We start from the raw sequence: 18,418 nt of genomic DNA, 5'->3' as shown, positions 1-18,418 counted from the left end.
CTATCTATCTATCTATCTATCTATCCATCCATTCATTCATCCATCCATCCATCCGTCCGTCCGTTGGTCGGTCTGTCTGTCTGTCTGTCTGTCTGTCTGCCTGTCTGTCTATATATCCATCCATCCATCCATCCATCCATTTCTCCAACTGTCTATACATTCAACCATCCATTATACATCGATCATTTATATATCTAACTTTCCATCCATCCATCCATCCGTTCATCCATCCATTCATCCATCCATCCATTCATCCATATCTCCAAATGTCCATCCAGCCATTCATTTATCCATTCACCTATTCATCCATATATTATCCATTCATCCGTCCATCCATCCATATATTATTCATTCATCCATTATCATCTATCCATTCATCATACATCAGTCCATCCATCCATAAATTTAACTGTCCGTCCATCCATCTATCTATCCATCCATCCATCCCTCCATCCATCCATCCATCTATCCATATATCTAACTGTTCATCCATCCATATCTCCAAATGTCTATCCATCCACCTATCCATCCATATATTATCCATCCATCCATTATACATCCATCCATATATCCAACTGTCCATCCATCCATCCATATCTCCAAATGTCTATCCATCCACCCATCCATCCATATATTATACATCCATCCATTATACATCCATCCATATATCTAACTGTCCATCCATCCATACATCTAACTGTCCATCTGTCCATCCATCCATTTATCCATCTATCCATCCATCCATCCATCCGTTCATCCACATATTGATGTATCTATACATCTGTACATCTACTCATTTATCCAGCCAGCCAGCCAGCCATCAGTTCTGTCCATCTCTCCATCCATGTATCCGCACGTCTATATCTGACTGTGATAATAACCCGTCTGCAGTGTATCTTTTGGAGATAATTAGTTTGTGTTAAGACGTGTCACAGTAAAACAGAGGTCATTTGATTTCCTTTTGCATCCTAATTGCTTTATTGTGAGGCACAATTAGCCGAATCTTGGAGGCGGAAATGAAGATGGTCTCAGAAGATTCACATTTAGACGCTGTGAGGGTCCGTGTTATTATTTTTCGATGCCACGGTTCACAGTGCAGGATACAGTCACAGTTGTTTCATTGGATGGACGTGTTGATGGATGCGTTGAGATGATGGAACCAATCTGATTCCACACGATCCTTCCATATTTACATACAGGAACTATTTTTAGAAACCTCCTTCCAGAATTCATGTAAGCAAAGTACTGTATAGTTGAAGCCAAATTTATATTTTCTGATATTTGTTTCTTGTCTGACATAATTCCTAGACATTAGATAGTCTTTTTTTACTTAGTCCAGATGATATTATATTTTTGGTCTGTTCCTAAACATCTCACATCTGTGTGTCTCACATCGGTGAGAGGAATAATGTAATGCAGCCCTACTTAAATGACTCTGGGGCTGTGTTAGAGAATGAGGTGAAATGGTACTTGATGTTCATTTGGTTTTTAAATGAGCAGCTATGTTTTACTCCAGCTGTATATTTTAATGACCTTGCTCATCAAAATAAAGAGGCGTTGGCCACTTTTTAAATTTTCCACATCAGTGTAGACTGTGAAATCGCATTCATAGGTTTCATGAGTGTTACCAGTATGTTAATCTCTCAAGTAGTTTTATGGCAGAAACTAAACTTGAGCTGAATCTGTTCATATCTAAAGAGCTGCTTATTGCTGAATTTAACATATTTTGTAATTCAGTTCAATAGCTACCCACCAAGAAATTTTGTATTAAATAGGTGTCTAATATACGTCTAAACATAAAGCGCTAAAACAAGGCTAAATTTAGTCTGTCAATAAAAATATAACAGACGCCTAAACACAAACAGCTAAAACAAGGCTAAATTTGGCCTGACTGTAAAATTCTAATAGGCATCTCAACACAAACAGCTAGAACAAGGCTAAATTTGACCTGACGATGAAAGTCTAATAGGCGTCTCAACACAAACAGCTAAAACAAGGCAAAATTTGGCCTGTCAGTGAAAATCTAATATACGTCTAAACGTAAACAGCTAAAACAAGGCTAAATTTGGTCTGTCAGTAAAAATGAAATAGGCGTCAAAACATAAACAGCTAAAACAAGGCTAAATTTGGCCTCCCAGTGAAAGTCTAATAGACGTCTGAACATAAACACCTAAAACAAGGCTAAATTTGGCCTCCCAGTGAGAATCGAATAGGCGTCAAAACATAAACAGCTATAACAAGGCAAAATTTGGCCGGACAGTGAAAATCTAATATACGTCTAAATGTAAACTGCTTAAACAAGGCAAAATTTGGTCTCTCAGTGAAAATCTAATAGGCGTCAAAACATAAACAGCTAAAACAAGGCTAAATTTGGCCGGACAGTAAAAATCTTAATAGGCGTCAAAACACAAACAGCTAAAGCAAGGCTAAATTTGGCCAGACAGTGAAAATCTTAATAGGCGTCAAAACACAAACAGCTAAAGCAAGGCTAAATTTGGCCGGACAGTGAAAATCTAATAGGCGTCTCAACACAAACAGCTAAAACAAGGCTAAATTTGACCTGACGGTGAAAGTCTAATAGGTCTCTCAACACAAACAGCTAAAACAAGGCAAAATTTGGCCTCCCAGTGAAAATCGAATATACGTCTAAACGTAAACTGCTAAAACAAGGCAAAATTTGGTCTCTGTGAAAATCTAATAGGCGTCAAAACATAAACAGCTAAAACAAGGCTAAAATTGGTCTGTCACTAAAAATATAACAGACGTCTAAACACAAACAGCTAAAACAAGGCTAAATTTGGTCTGTCAATGAAAGTCTAATAGACATCTAAGAATATCCCAAAATAGACCAGTCATCAAATACGCAGATTATTTTTATTTCACGGGAAGTCATTCATTACTCTGTATTTGATTGACTATTGTCTAGTTTTGGACTATTTCTAGATGCCTCGTTTTAGCTAAAACATCTATGTTTAGATGTTTATTTTGACCTTTAAAAACATAAAATGCTTGCTGGATGTTATTGATCAGAACTGAATAAACCTTGAACTAAATATTGATTCTATTAGTCTCAAACTTGATTAATTGTTCATCATTAAGTTTAATATTTGCATAGCAGAAATAAGCGGCTTTGAATAAAACCCTTAATACACAAAGCAATATGTTAACAAGGCAGCTTGGCTTTACTTATTGTTCAAGTGAGTAACTATTTCTCATAATTGGATGCGGCAGTTTAGAAATCATTTAGTCTGTTTTCACTGTCGAGCTTTCCACATTTTGCCACTGTTGTCACATTTTTTTTGTTGCTAAGTGCCATTCACACAGTTTGAATATGCTCCAAGCTGTTGCACCAATCAGCAATGACAGTATCTCCATATCCTGATGTTTTCCCTCTCAATTATGCATGCAGAAATATGACTTGCTAAACACTTTTGGAATTAATCTGCTTGCTCTACCAATTAAGTGCAATATAAATGTATTTTTTTTACACTCCGTTTGATCTGGAAGCAAGTGGCCCAGCATGATAAAACTGGATGTCTCACATTATGAGCCCAGATTTTGAGTGTCTCTGATGTGCAGAATGAGTGCGTTCTTGGTCTGAAGTGTGTATTGGCTGTCGGGCCCAGGCAGAGAGATGCACTTTGGGTCAGCAGAGAGACAGCGGGACTCTGGGTCTCGCCGGGAGCCTGGGCAAGATTGTGTTTGGCATGCATAGACATGTGTCTGTCTTTTTGCATAGCAGCATCTCCCTGGCCTTTATTAAAGAGGAGAAAGTTGCAGAGGGCAGACGAGGAATGCAAAGGAATCTATAATCAGCTTTAGCGGACACTAATATATATATGGTGTACAGGGGTTGTACATGCACTGAATATGTGTATTATTTTGAGCCAAGATATGAATGTGTGTATCTTCTCAGGTCCTTTCGTTAATCTATATTCATCAATCCATGTATTCATCTATTTAGTCATCTATCTATTCATCCATCCATCTACTCAACTATTTAAGATACATTAAGAACATACATTAAGAACATTCATTCATTCATTCATTCATTCATCTATCAATCCACATGTTTTCCATCCATCCATTGATTAGTATACAATCAATCAATCAACCAATCAACCAATCAACCCCTAATCTCATCTGTCTATCGTCCATCTATCCAAACATCCACACATCTGTCAATCCATAAACTTATCTATCATCCATCCATGTACTCATCTATCTGTCCATCCATTCATCCATCCATCTACTCATTTATCCATCTATCAATCCACAAATCCATCTGTCACAACCTTATCTATCCATCAGTTCATCCATCCATCTACTCATCCTTCTATTATTATCTATCTACTTAAATATGGATATCACCCATTCATTAATTCGTCCATCTATCAATCCATATTTCTTCCATCTATTCATTGATTTGTCTACAATCCATCCATCCATCCGTCTGTCATCCATATACTTATCTATTTATCCATCCATCTATTCATTTATCCATCCATTCATCCATCCATCTATTCATTATCCATTCATTCATCCATCTATCTGTCTGTCATCCATATACTTATCTATTTATCCATCCATCTATTCTTTTATCCATCCATTCATCCATCCATCTATACATTATCCATTCATCCATCCATCTATCTGTCTGTCATCCATATACTTATTTATTTATCCATCCATCTATTCATTTATCCATCCATTCATCCATCCATCTATTCATTATCCATTCATCCATCCATCTATTCATTATCCATTCATCCATCCATCCATAATCCCATCTGTTTGTCATCCATTCATCCATCTATTTATTTATATATCTATATTTATATATATCTATCCATCCACATACCCATCCATCTATCAATCCATAAACCCATCTGTCTCTCATCCTTCCATGTACTCTTCCATCCGTTCATCTATCCACATATTCATTTATCCATCTATCCATCTAAATATCCATGTCTATCATCCATCCATCTACTCATCCATCCATCCATCATTCAGCTCTCCATCTATATACCCATCTGTCTATCATCCATCAATCTTCTCATCCATTCATCCCTTTATTAATATATCCATATATCTATCCATATACCCATCAGTCTATCATCCATCCATCTGCTCAACTATGCATATATCATCCATCCATCCATCCATCCACCCATCCATCCATCCATTCATCCACCTATTCCTTTATCCATGTATCCATCCACATACCCATGTCTATCATCCATTCATCTACTAATCCACCTATCATTTAGCTCTCCCTCTGTATACTCATCCGTATATCATTCATCTGCTCATCCATCCATCCATTTACTTATCTATCCATCTATCCATCCACATACCCATGTCTATCATCCATTCATCTACTAATCCATTCATCTCTCCATCTATATACCCATCTGTCTATCATCCATCTATTTGTCCATCCATCCCATCTATCATCCATCTACCCATCCATCCATCTATCCGTCCACTTATTTATCTATCCATATCTTCATCCATATATCCATCCATATACCCATCAGTCTATCATCCATCCATCCATCCATCCATCCATCCATCCATCCATCCATCCACCTATTCTTTTATCTATCTATCCATCCACATACCCATGTCTATCATCCATTCATCTACTAATCCATTTATCATTTAGCTCTCCATCTATACACTCATCTGTCTATCATCCATCTACTTCTCCATCCATCCATTTATCTGTCCATCTATCCATCCACATACCCATGTCTATCATCCATTCATCTACCAATACATATATCATTTAGCTCTCCATCTATATACTCATCTGTCTATCATTCATCTGCTTCTCCATCCATCCATTTATCTGTCCATCTATCCATCCACATACCCATGTCTATCATCCATTTATCTACTAATCCATCTATCATTTAGCTCTCCATCTATATACTTATCTGTCTATCATTCATCTACTTCTTCATCTATCCATTTATTCATCTATCCATCTGTCCATCCACATACCCATGTCTATCATCCATTCATCTACTAATCCAATCATCTCTATATACCCATCTGTCTATCATCCATCTATTCCTCCATCCATCTTATCTATCATCCATCTGTCCATCTACTTATTTATCTATCTATCTATATATCCATCCATATACCCATCAGTCTATCATCCATCCATCTGCTCAACTATGCATATATCATCCATCCATCCATCCATCCATCCATCCATCCATCCATCCATCCATTTACCCATGTCTATCATCCATTCATCTACTAATCCATCTATCATTAAGCTCTCCATCTATATACTCATCTGTCTATCATCAATCTACTTCTTCATCCATTGATTTATTTATCTATCCATCCACATACCCATGTCTGTCATCCATTCATCTACTAATCCATCTATCATTTAGCTCTCCATCTATATACTCATCTGTCTTTCATCCATCTACTTCTCCATCCATCCATTTATTTATCTACTCATCTATCCATGCATATACATATGTCTATGATGCATCTATCTTCTCTAATATAAATATATATCAACCATCCATCCATCTATCCATCCATCCGTCCATCCTTCCAGATATGTCTGTATTTATTTTTTAAAAATATGCTATATAATGTCTTATTTTTCAAATAAATGCAAATTGCTTGCTCTTTTATTCATAATGCACTGACAGTTATTATAATTGTGACATGAGCATCAAATTTAAAACCAAACATTTAGAATAAAAACATCGGTGAGGCTAAAAGTCATTGGAAAAACACTGTTTACTTTCAAATGCCATTCGGTTTGATAATTTAACATGCAGTGTCATTCATGCATTTTAATTGTGGCTGTTTCTTAGGTTAAGAAAAAAGTTTTAGACCGTCTGTATTTTCTATTTTAGAAAGTCTAAAAATTGTCTGACATTATGAAATCTCCAGTTTTGAACTCGTCTTTTCCTGATGAACACCACAGCTCAATATACTACCGAACCACACATCTGACATCATAGCTATTTTCAGCTGTGTCTGTTTCACAGTCCTCATCCTTCAGGATTCACTCTTACTTGTTGAAACTTGTTGTAATGTGTCCATTTCTGAAGCTGCTGTCAACATTTAGATTTTACGAGTTCAGGTGTGAATAATGGTGCATTAGCAGTGCTTCGCTGTCTGCTGAGATATTATTCTGTAGGACTAGAAAGGGATTTGGACTCGCGGATCATTTGTTACTGTGAGAGAAGCAGTTTTTCGTCTGGTTTGTCGCTCTTTGCGTGCTGATCTCCACATTAACAGGCAGTTGGGCTCGCGCTGTGTGTGTGTGATTTGTTATATCAGGAGACGCCTTTGATGCTAAAAGTGTTCAGTAGAGGATTTAGCAAGTTCAGCGCTGGGTTTCTTCTGCACATATTTCTCTTTCATTCTCATGGCTTTTACTTTCTGCTGTAGCAAATGATTATTTTTGATGTACACTAGTAGTTTTAAAGTTTTTTAATTAAAAAGTCTTTTATGTTCATAAAGGCTGCATTTATTAGATTAAAAATACAACAAAAATTAAAGCAAATATTAATAACTTTGATAATATTTTAAAATTGTGCTTTATTATTTAATGCAAAGCTACATTTTCTGCATCATTACTCTCGTCATCATTTCACATAATCCTTCTGAAATTAAAAATAATGACAAAAAAATCAAATATTTTTGTTGCTTTACCTTATTTTAATAAGTTAATCACCCAGCAGGCTCAGGACATCAACATGACGTCAGATTGATGTTGTACCTCAATGTCGAGATGTTGCATTTTAGGTGGAAATGAAAATCGGGTTAAGCCAGACTGATGTCAGTGTTCAATGTTGGACAGACGTTGGATTTTGGTCACTTTCCAACGCAACCTAAAAACAACCAAATATCAACATCTAATGATGTTACAGCTTGATGTTGTATAGACGTTACCGCTATGACGTCTATCAGACATTGGATTTTGGTTGCCATACCCAACGAATAAATGTAAGTATTTGATATCAATATGACGTTTGTTTAAGACGTTATTGTTAGGCTTAATGTTGGATTTTGGTCACTTTCCAACCTAAAATCAACCAAATATCAAAATCATCTCTTGTCATTATTGGACATCAAAATAATGTTGTTCTTGGACACTGACTACACACTGAATTTTGATTTGAAATCTAACCTAATATTAATGATGTTTAACTTAATGAAGTTAAATTTAATATTTAGCTTGATTGATGTAAGTTGAAATAACTAGAAATATTCATTTGATTTTTCTAAAAAAAAATTTAAGACTGCAAGAATTTTTAACAAATGTAGTCTAAGGTGATATGATCAATGATCAATTTGAATCGTTTTAATCAATGCTGAAAACAACGTATAACAACCAAGTCTTTTATTACTTTAGTATATACGTCTTTATTGTCACTTTTGGTAAGTTTAATGCATCCTTAATAAACTTAATAAAATAGAAATGTCCAGGTCCGATCACGTGACCGGAAATCGGGCCCGATCACGCGGTTTCAAACTCAATCGGGAACAGATGTTACCTCCAGATCAGGACTTCTTTTTTCTTTTTTAACTATTTTTTAAATGATGTTTAACAGAGCAAGGACATTTTCACAATATTTCTGATAATATTTTTTCTTCTGGAGAAAGTCTTATTTGTTTTATTTCAGCTAGAATAAAAGCAGTTTTAAATTTTTTTAAACCCATTTTAAGGTCTAGATTATTAGCCCCTTTAAGCTATATTTTTTCCGATAGTCTACAGAACAAACCATCATTATACAATAACTTGCCTAATTACCCTAACCTGCTTACAGTAGGTAACCTAATTACCTAGTTTAAGCCTTTAAATGTCACTTTAAGCTGTATAGAAGTGTCTTGAAAAATATCTAGTCAAATATTATTTACTGTCATCAGTGCAAAGATAAAATGAATCAGTTATTAGAAATGAGTTATTAAAACTATTATGTTTATAAATGTGTTGAAAAAATCTTCTCTATATATACATATATATATATATATATATATATATATATATATATATATATATATATATATATATATATATATATATATATATATATATACACACACACACACACACACAGTATAGTTACGTGGTGGCACAAAGTTAGACCTCTTTCTTGACTTCACACAGAAACAGTAATGCGTACGGCATGACATCACTTTGTTGCAGAGACGCTATTGGTTAAATACCGGAAAAGTAGAACACTGAAGCAGCTTGAAGCGGAAAGCATGAGTATGTCTGCGGTCTGGAGGTATTATAAAGTTAATGACGACAGTATTGCCATAGCAAACTGTGTAAACTTGGGATTGCCTTCTGGGTATTTTAAGCTGAGGTGCTATTTGTTTTTATATTAGATTTTTTTTACTGTTGCACTAAAGTCCTAAAGTGAAGAATTTATGTTATTTATTATTTAATTGTTCAGCTACCTTACATAAGTGCTCTGTTTGCTGACAGAGTTGTAAAATGTTAAAATAAGGTGAATTAAATAAAAATAAGGAACATCCTGGAACTGTTTCTCCACTCTTTTTTATTCTTTTTTTAATGTATTATAGAAGAATCAGTCTTTCGGTATCGACAGATACTCCGACTCGAGGGCAAAAAAATCCTGATTGGGACATCCCTAGTTTGAACATTTTTTTTTATTATTCTTAATTATCTGTATGTAATGTGCATTGTTCCAGTGATTTTAGTCATAATACAATGTAAGCAAAATTGACAGGGTTTTTTTTTTGTGGCAATACAACTACTTTAATATAAAATGAAGGCCAGGTGTGTCTGAAAAGTTCACCCAAAAATGAAAATCTTGCTATCATTTTGTCATCCTACACTTGTTCCAAACCGGTTTAAGTTTCTTTTTTATGAACACAAAGGAAGATGTGTTGAAGAATGCTGTAAAAAACTGACTTCAATGGTATTTTTATCCCTACTTCCCTGCTGAAAAATCCAGCTTAAACCAGCCTAGGCTGGCTGGCTAGTTTTAGCTGGTTGACCAGCCTGGTTTTAGAGGGGTTTTGGCCATTTCCAGGCTGGTTTCCAGCTATTTCCAGCCTGGTCTTAGCTGGTCAGGCTGGAAAATGACCAGCTAAATCCAGCTAAAACCAGCCTGACCAGCCTGGTTTAAGCTGGACATAGTTGGTTTAGGCTGGGCCCCCAGCCTGACTAGGCTGGTCAAGCTGGTTTTAGCTGGTCGTCTCCCAGCCTGACCAGCTATAAGACCAGGCTGGTCGACCAGCTAAAACCAGCCAACCAGCCTAGGCTGGTTTAAGCTGTTTTTTTCAGTAGGGTTGATATCAATTGCTGCTTTTTTTCCAGCATTCTTCAGAATAAACGTTTAGCATAAACATTCAGAACCACTTACATAAGAGTAAATGGTGAGATTTTCATTTTGAGGTGAACTATCCCTTTAAGTGATTGTCATATCACAGTTCATCTGTGTGTCCTGTTGGTCATGTTAAGCAGTCGTGCTCTGAGCTCCACCATCACAGCATGTGTTTTTGAGCCTGAAACACACGATCTGACGGCCCATTTCTGCTCTTTTAAATCCTGGTGTATTCATTCTGTTTATTTCCCCCCGCTGGCTCTCTCTCTCTCTCTTTCTCTCTCCTTCTCTCCACGCGGCCTTTCAGATGATCAATCTTTATGAAACAGACACTCGCTCCACTACTGTATTATATATCACCAGACTGCTGTTCAGTTGGTTTGTTCATCAGCCGCACAGTAAGCCTTCATGACCAATGATTCAACTTCTATTCATGAAAAAAGTTTTCATTTTCTCTGTTACTTTTAACTTTTGTGCTGTAATCTTTGTGCTGTATTTTTTTCTGCAGCGTGATTGATTTAAATCATTCACCACACACACAAGACAGATAACATACAATATTATTAGTACTAAAACCAGCGGCTATCTCTTCGCATTAAAATTCAACAAATCAGTAGCATAAGGAACAAATATTTACGTTTACATTTAGTCATTTAGCAGATGCTTTTATCCAAAGCGACTTACAAATGAGGACAAGGAAGCAATTTACACAACTATAAGAGCAGCAGTGAACAAGTGCTATAGACAAGTTTCAGGTGTGTAAAGTCTAAGAAGCAAAGCATTAGTAATGTAGATCAAACCCCTGCAATTTCACCCCCAATTTATTTTTGTTCACTACAAGTTGACTAGTTGTTGGTAATGTTTAGTTTTATATTTTTAGTAAGCGCATAAACCTGTCGTAAAATTAATCCATACACCACCAGGGTGTTAATGCGTGTTTTATGAAGTGAATTGATGTGTTCAGTTGTAACTGAAATATTTAACTATCTTAAATTATAAACCCAAATCACTGACTTCTAGTGGCTGTAGAGTGCGTTTTGACAACTTCTTGATTGATCTGTGAATCGGCGAATGAGGCATGATGTAGAGGAAGTGTTGAAGTAAAGTTTCACGGGCTTATAATTGACCATGGCTGGTCCCGCATTAGCAATAACATGATATACCAATCAGATGAATCCAAACTCATGAACGTCTTGAAGAATCCCCCATCCACCACGACTCCTTCCCCTCTTTCCTTGCTTAATACAGGGGAGCTCTTGAGACCTCCGACTCCCTTCTTTCCCAATAAAACAGGAGGCAGCCCCGGGCAGAGGATCTTCTCAAGGATCTTCATGCCAAACGCGCTTTTACTTATCAATCATCAGCTAAGTGTGAACTCTTGAAATAATATTTGTTACAAAAGCCACAAAGGAAGTACGTTGGATTTTGGTTGCCATACCTGACGAATAAATGTCAGTATTTGACGTCAATATGACATTGTTGAAAAATGTTGGCTGAATGTTGGATTTTGGTCACTTTCCAACCTAAAATCAACCAAATATCAAAGTAATTTCATGTCATTATTGGACATCAAAATAATGTTGTCCTTAGACGCTGGCTAGACATTGAATTTTGGTCATCCGGCATCACAATCTAAATCTAACCTAATATTAATGACGTTAAAAACAACAAAGGAAAGAAACTCGTAAAGGTTTAGAACCACTTGAGTGTGAGTAAATGATGAGGAAAATCTTCATTTTTGGGTGAATTTCCCTTTAACAACATACTAAACTGTTTTCAGCTAGTTTTTTTTGTGGTTTAAGTTATTATTTTTAATCAGAAAATATCATTGAAGATGTAGATTTCGTTTCGTGTAGTTTCACAGCATGCTTTTGTATAAATCTACCAGCAGTCAAGTAAACCGGAAACCCTCTGTATTTGGGATTGAGATTTTTAACAAAGCGAAGCAGTGGCGCAGTAGCTAGTGCTGTCGTAGGTAGGTAGTAGGTAGTGCTTCATTCATTTATTCATTTTCTTTTCGGCTTAGTCCCTTTATTAATCCGGGGTCGCCAAAGTGGAGTGAACCGTCAACTTATCCAGCACATGTTTTACGCAGCGGATGGCCTTCCAGCTGCAACCCATCACTGGGAAACATCCATACACTCTCATTCACACACATACACTATGGACAATATAGCCTATCCAATTCACCTGTACCGCATGTCTTTGGACTGTGGGGGAAACCGGAGCACCCAGAGGAAACCCTCACGAACGCATGGAGAACTTGCAAACTCCACACAGAAATGCCAACTGACCAAGCCGAGGCTCGAACAATCGACCTTCTTGGTGTGAGGCGATCGTGCTACCGACCATGAGGCCCTTTACAACATTTAATTGAAACATTAAATTTTAACTTTTTTATTGTTAGCTCAAGAATTAAACAAATAAAAGGTTATGTTGAATTAGAAATGATAATCTCTGTTAAAGACATTCCCCATCATTCTCCCCCTCCTCTCCCGAAATTAAAGGTTACCATGGGCCAACTTTGGCCCACAGGCCGTAGTTTGGGCATCACTGGGGAAGTTCATGCTGCACTACTTACTCCAAACACATGCGCTATAGGTGTGTGTGTGTGTGTTTGACAGTACTGGGTTACAACTGGAAGGGCATCCGCTGTGTAAAACATATGCTGGAATAGTTGGCAGTTCATTCCACTGTGGTGACCCCTGATAAATAAAGGGATTAAGCCAAAGGAAAATGAATGAATCAATGAATGAATAGTAGTAATACTAAAAATTTTAAATAATAATAGATCAGAATAAACTGTACATTTAACATTCTCCATTTCTCTCTGCAAGGCATCTCTCGTGTGATTGAACTCTCCAGTCCAGTCCATCATAAACAATAACAACAGCACGGAGATTCCTTCCACTTCCTCTTCCTTTTCCTCTTCCTCTCTCCACTAATTGTTTTTGTGTGTGTGTGTGTGTGGAGTATCTTAACTTGTGCAGCTCAGTGTTTGCTCAGCATGCCAGGAGGAAAGAGGGAGAAAGAGAAGATAAATGAGGTGGTGTCGCATCAGAACGGGAGGGTGAATAGAGAGTCGGAGGTGGGCGAATCAGCGAAAGAGAGAGAAACTAGCTCTCTCTCTCTCTCTCTCTCTCTCTGCTCTGTCATTTGTTCTGTTTGTCATAAGCGGAGGGATGTTGTCGGTGCCGCAGCAGTGAATCTGTGATTTCTGAGGCGTTTCCTGTAACTGATCCCACGTCAGTGTCAGTGGGACGGGGTGTTTCTCTCAGAGGCGGGTTCTGCTGATCCTGAGTCAGTGATGTCCGTGCTGAAACGCAGCAGACACAGCAAACGCTCCTCCGACTCCATATATGACCTGCTGCACTTGGTGAGAACCGTTTTATCGGTGTGATTTGCCCTCCTTTATTGATTATTTCTGCAGTTTTTCCTGTCTCGAGCGCTTCTCGTGAGGCAGATTTTTAGGTTTGCTTGTAAAAACAAAAGTGCTGTACACAGTGTGGACATTTTACTACAGTAGTGTCATGTTGCCTTTTGTGTTTTGCATTTCAAAGTAATGTCTAATGCTGAGACTGTACCATGAAGGTTTTAAAGTTTAGATCTGCCTGAAGTGGTTTTAAAGGAGTGTTTCTTAGACATTCTGAGTCGGTTTATCCAAGCTGGGAGTCGTGCATTTATTTAAGACAGTTGAACCACCTTAGGACAATTTTACTACAGTAATACCATACAGTAATACCAGTTGTCTTTTTTTGTTTTGAACTGAAAGTACCATCTAATACTGTGATTGTTTCTTGCCATTTTTTTAGATTTTATTTGTTGGTCTAATTATTTTATTAGCTCAATCCGATCATGATAATGAGCAATTTATTATTTTTGCATACTTAAAATAGTTTAAATAAGCCTTAATTTATCTTATTCAAGCTGGGAGTCGTGCATTTATTTAAGACAGTTGAACACCTTAGGGCAATTTACTACAGTAATACCATACAGTAATACCAGCTGTCTTTTTTTGTTTTGAACTGAACTAGTTTAAATCAGTTTAAAGAGGTGTTAACAAGAAAACCAGCTTTATTTTGGGGTTTTAAAGTAGTTTTTGGGTAATTTCTTAAACATTATGAATCAGTTTATACAAGCAGAAGTCAACTGAACCACCTTTGGATATTTTACTATAGTAATACCTTGTTGTCTTTTTTGTTTTGCATTGAACGTACCATCTATAATTATATCATGCACTTTTTATGTTTATTTGTTGGTCTAATTACTTTTATAGCGCAAACAGATTGTGATAATGAGCAATTTTGTGTTGAATGCTTAAAATAGGAGTTTTAATTGGTCTTAACAAGAAAACCAGCTTCATTTTGGGGTTTTAAATGAGTTTTGAATCAGAAACTGGGAGTTGTGCATTTAAGACAGTTGAACCACCTTAGGACAATTTTACTACAGTAATGCCAGTTGTCTTTTTTTGTTTTGAACTGAAAGTACCATCTAATACTGTGATTGTTTCTTGCCATTTTTTAGCTTTTATTTGTTGGTCTAATTATTTTAATAGCTCAATCGGATCGTGATAATGAGCAATTTAGTCTTTTTAGTAAAAAAAAACAGCTTTATTTTGGGGTTTTAAATTAGTTTTTTAGGTTTTATTTGTTGGTAAATACGTTTTTTGCTACTTAAAGTAGTTTAAACAAGCCTTAATTGGTCTTATCCAAGCTGGGAGTCGTGCATTTATTTAAGACAGTTGAACCCCTTAGGGCAATTTACTACAGTAATATCATACAGTAATACCAGTTGTCTTTTTTGTTTTGAACTGAACTCGTTTAAATCAGTCTTAAGGGGTGTTAACAAAAAAACAGCTTTATTTTGGGGTTTTAAAGGAGTGTTTGGGTAATTTCTTAAACATTCTGAATCAGTTTATACAAGCAGAAGTCAATTGAACCACCTTTAGATATTTTACTATAGTAATACCTTGTTGTCTTTTTTGTTTTGCATTCAACGTACCATCTAACACTATGATTGTACCATGCACTCTTTTTTAAGGTTTAATTTGTTGGTCTAATTACTTTTATAGCTCGATCATATTGTGATAATGATGATAATTTTAAATCAGTCTAAAGTGGTCTTAAAGAAAACCAGCTTTATTTGGGGATTTTATAGGTGTTTTTGAGTCATTTCCTAAACATTCTGAGTCAGTATATTCAAGCTGGGAGTTCATTTAACTACCGTTGGACATTTTACTATAGTAATACCATGTTGTCTTTTTTGTTTTGCATTGAAAGTACCATCTAGTACTATGATTGTACCGTGCACTTTTTTTTAGGTTGTATTTTTTGGTATTATTACTGTTATAGCTCAATTATATTGTGAAAATGAGTAATTTTGCATTTTTGTATGATTAAAAAAGTTAAAATCAATCCAAAGGCGTCTTATCAAGAACAAACTGCTTTATTTGGGGGCTTTTAAAGGAGTTTTGGTTAATTTCTTAAAGTCGATAATTTCTTAGAGTCAATTTATCCAGGCTGGGAGTCAATTGAACCACCTTAGGACATTTTACTACAGTATTACAATGTTTTCTTTTTTGTTATGCATTGAACGTATTGTGAATCTAAAACTGTGATTGTTTCATGCAATTTTTTTTAGGTTTTATTTGTTGGTAAATACGTTTATAATTTAATTGGATTGTGATAATGAGCAATTTAGTCTTTTTGCATACTTCAAACAGCTTAAATAAGGCTTAATTGGTCTTATCCAAGCTGTGAGTTGAACCTCCTTTGGACATTTTACTATAGTAATACCATGTTGTTATTTTTGTTGTGAACTGAACTAGTTTCAGTCAGTCTAAAGGGGTGCTTTAAAACCAGCTTTATTTTTGGGGTTGTTTTTGGGTAATTTTGTAAACATTTTTAGTCAATGTGTCCAAGATGGAAGTCAATTGAACCACCTTTGGACATTTTACTATAGTAATCCCATGTTGTCTTTTTTATTTTTCATTAAAAGTACCATCTAATATTTTGTACTGTGCACTTTTTTTAGGCTTTATTTGTTAGTCTAATTAATTTTGAAGCTCAATCCTATTGTGATTTTGAACGATTTTGTGTTTTTGTATGCTTAAAAAAAGAGTTGAAATCAGCCTAAAGTGGTCTTAACAAGAAAACCAGCTTTATTTTGGGATTTTAAAGGAGTTTTGGGGTAATTTCTTAAACATTCTGAGTCAATTTATCCAAGAAGTCATACATTTAATCAAGACAATTGAACCACCTTAGGACAGTTTACTACAGTAATACCGCGTTGTCTTTTTTGTTTTACACTGAAAGTACCATCAAATACTGAGCTTGTTCCATGCAATTTTTTTAGGTTTTATTTGTTGGTCTAATTACTTTTATAGCTCAGCCATATTGTGATAGTTAGCAATTGTAGTTTAAATCAGTCTAAAGTCAGTTAACAAGAAAACCAGCTTTATTTTGGGGGGTTTTAAAGAGTTTTTAGGTCATTTCTTAAACACTGTGAGTCAATTTATCCAAGCTAGGAGTCAATCGAACTACATTTGGACATGTTACTATAGTAATATCATGTTTTCTTCTTTTTGTTTTGAACTGAAAGTACCATCTAATACTATAATACTATAATAAAATACTTTTATAGCTCAATCATATTGTGATAATAAGCTTTAAAAAATGTTTAAGTCAGTCCAAAGTGGTCTTATCAAGAAATCCAGCTTTATTTAGGGGGGGTTATATTCTTAAATATTCTGGGTCAATTTATCCAGGATAAGAGTCAATTGAACCACCTTTGGACATTTTACTACAGTACTACTACTGTTGCTTTTTTGAACGTATCATCTAATAATTGTGCTATGCACTTTTTTAGGTTTTATTTGTTGGTCTAATTACTTTTATAGCTCAATCATATTGTGATAATGAGCAGTTTTATGGTTTCATGCTTAAAATAGTTTAAATCAGTCTAAAGTGGTTTTAGCAAGAAAAACAGCAAAAACATTTGGTTTGAATGGTTTTATTTGTAATTTCTTAAACATTCTGAGATGGGAATTTATCCAAGATGGGGGTCAATTGAACCACCTTTGGACATCTTGTCTTTTTTTTTGTTTTGAACTGAAAGTATCATCTAATACTGTGATTGTACCATTCACATTTTTAGGTTTTATTTGTTAGTCTGAGTACTTTTATAATTCAGTCAGAGAAAACCAGCTTTATTTTGGGTTTTTTTGGGGGGTCATTTATTAAACTTTCTGAGTCACATTATACAAGCTAGGAGACAATTGAACTACATTTGCACATTTTATAATACAGTGATTGTTCCATGCAATTTTTTAGGCCTTATTTGTTGGTCTAATTACTTTTGTAGCTCAGTCAGATTGTTATAATGAGCAATTTTGTGTGATTTGCATAATTAAAAATAGTTGAAACCAGTCTAATTAAGTTGTCTTAACAAGTAGAACAGCTTTATTTTGGGGGTTTTAAAGTTTTTGGGTCAGTTCTTAAATTTTGAGTCAATTTATCCAAGATGAGAGTCAATTGAACGACCTTTGGACATTTTACTATAGTAATACCATGTTGTCTTTTTTGTTTTGCATTAAAAGTACCAACTAGAACTATAATTGTAATATGCACTTTTTCATGTTTTATTTGTTGGTCTAATTACTTTTATAGCTCAATCAAATTGTGATAATTAGCAATTCTGCATTGTCTTAATTAGTCTAAACAGGAAAACCAGCTTCATATTGAGGTTTTAAATGAGTTTTGGGGTAATTTCCTAAACATTCTGAGTCAATTTGTTCAAGCTGGGAGTCAATTGAACCACATTTGGACATTTTACTACAGTAATACCATGTTGTACACTGAAAGTACCATCTAATACTATCATTGTATCATGCACTTTTTATGTTTATTTGTTGGTCTAATTACTTTTATAGCTCAATCAGATTGTGATATTGATCAATTTTGTGTTTTTACATACTTTAAATCAGCCTGAAGTGGTCTTAGTAATACAAACTAGCTTTATTTTTGGATTTCAAAGGACTTTTTTGAATGTTCTCTTAAACATATTGA

The 18,418-nt window shown here is 35.4% G+C and overlaps 1 protein-coding gene across 1 annotated transcript in view; it reads left to right on the top strand.

The window, feature by feature from the left end:
- The window catches only part of tiam1b (TIAM Rac1 associated GEF 1b), a 158,499-nt gene that overhangs the window by 97,737 nt on the left and 42,344 nt on the right, over positions 1-18,418 (top strand).

Source organism: Danio aesculapii, chromosome 15 (genome assembly GCF_903798145.1).
Source record: "Danio aesculapii chromosome 15, fDanAes4.1, whole genome shotgun sequence".
Classification (NCBI taxonomy): domain Eukaryota; kingdom Metazoa; phylum Chordata; class Actinopteri; order Cypriniformes; family Danionidae; genus Danio; species Danio aesculapii.
Note: the sequence above shows the minus strand (reverse complement) of the source record. Positions and strands in the feature narration are given on the sequence as shown.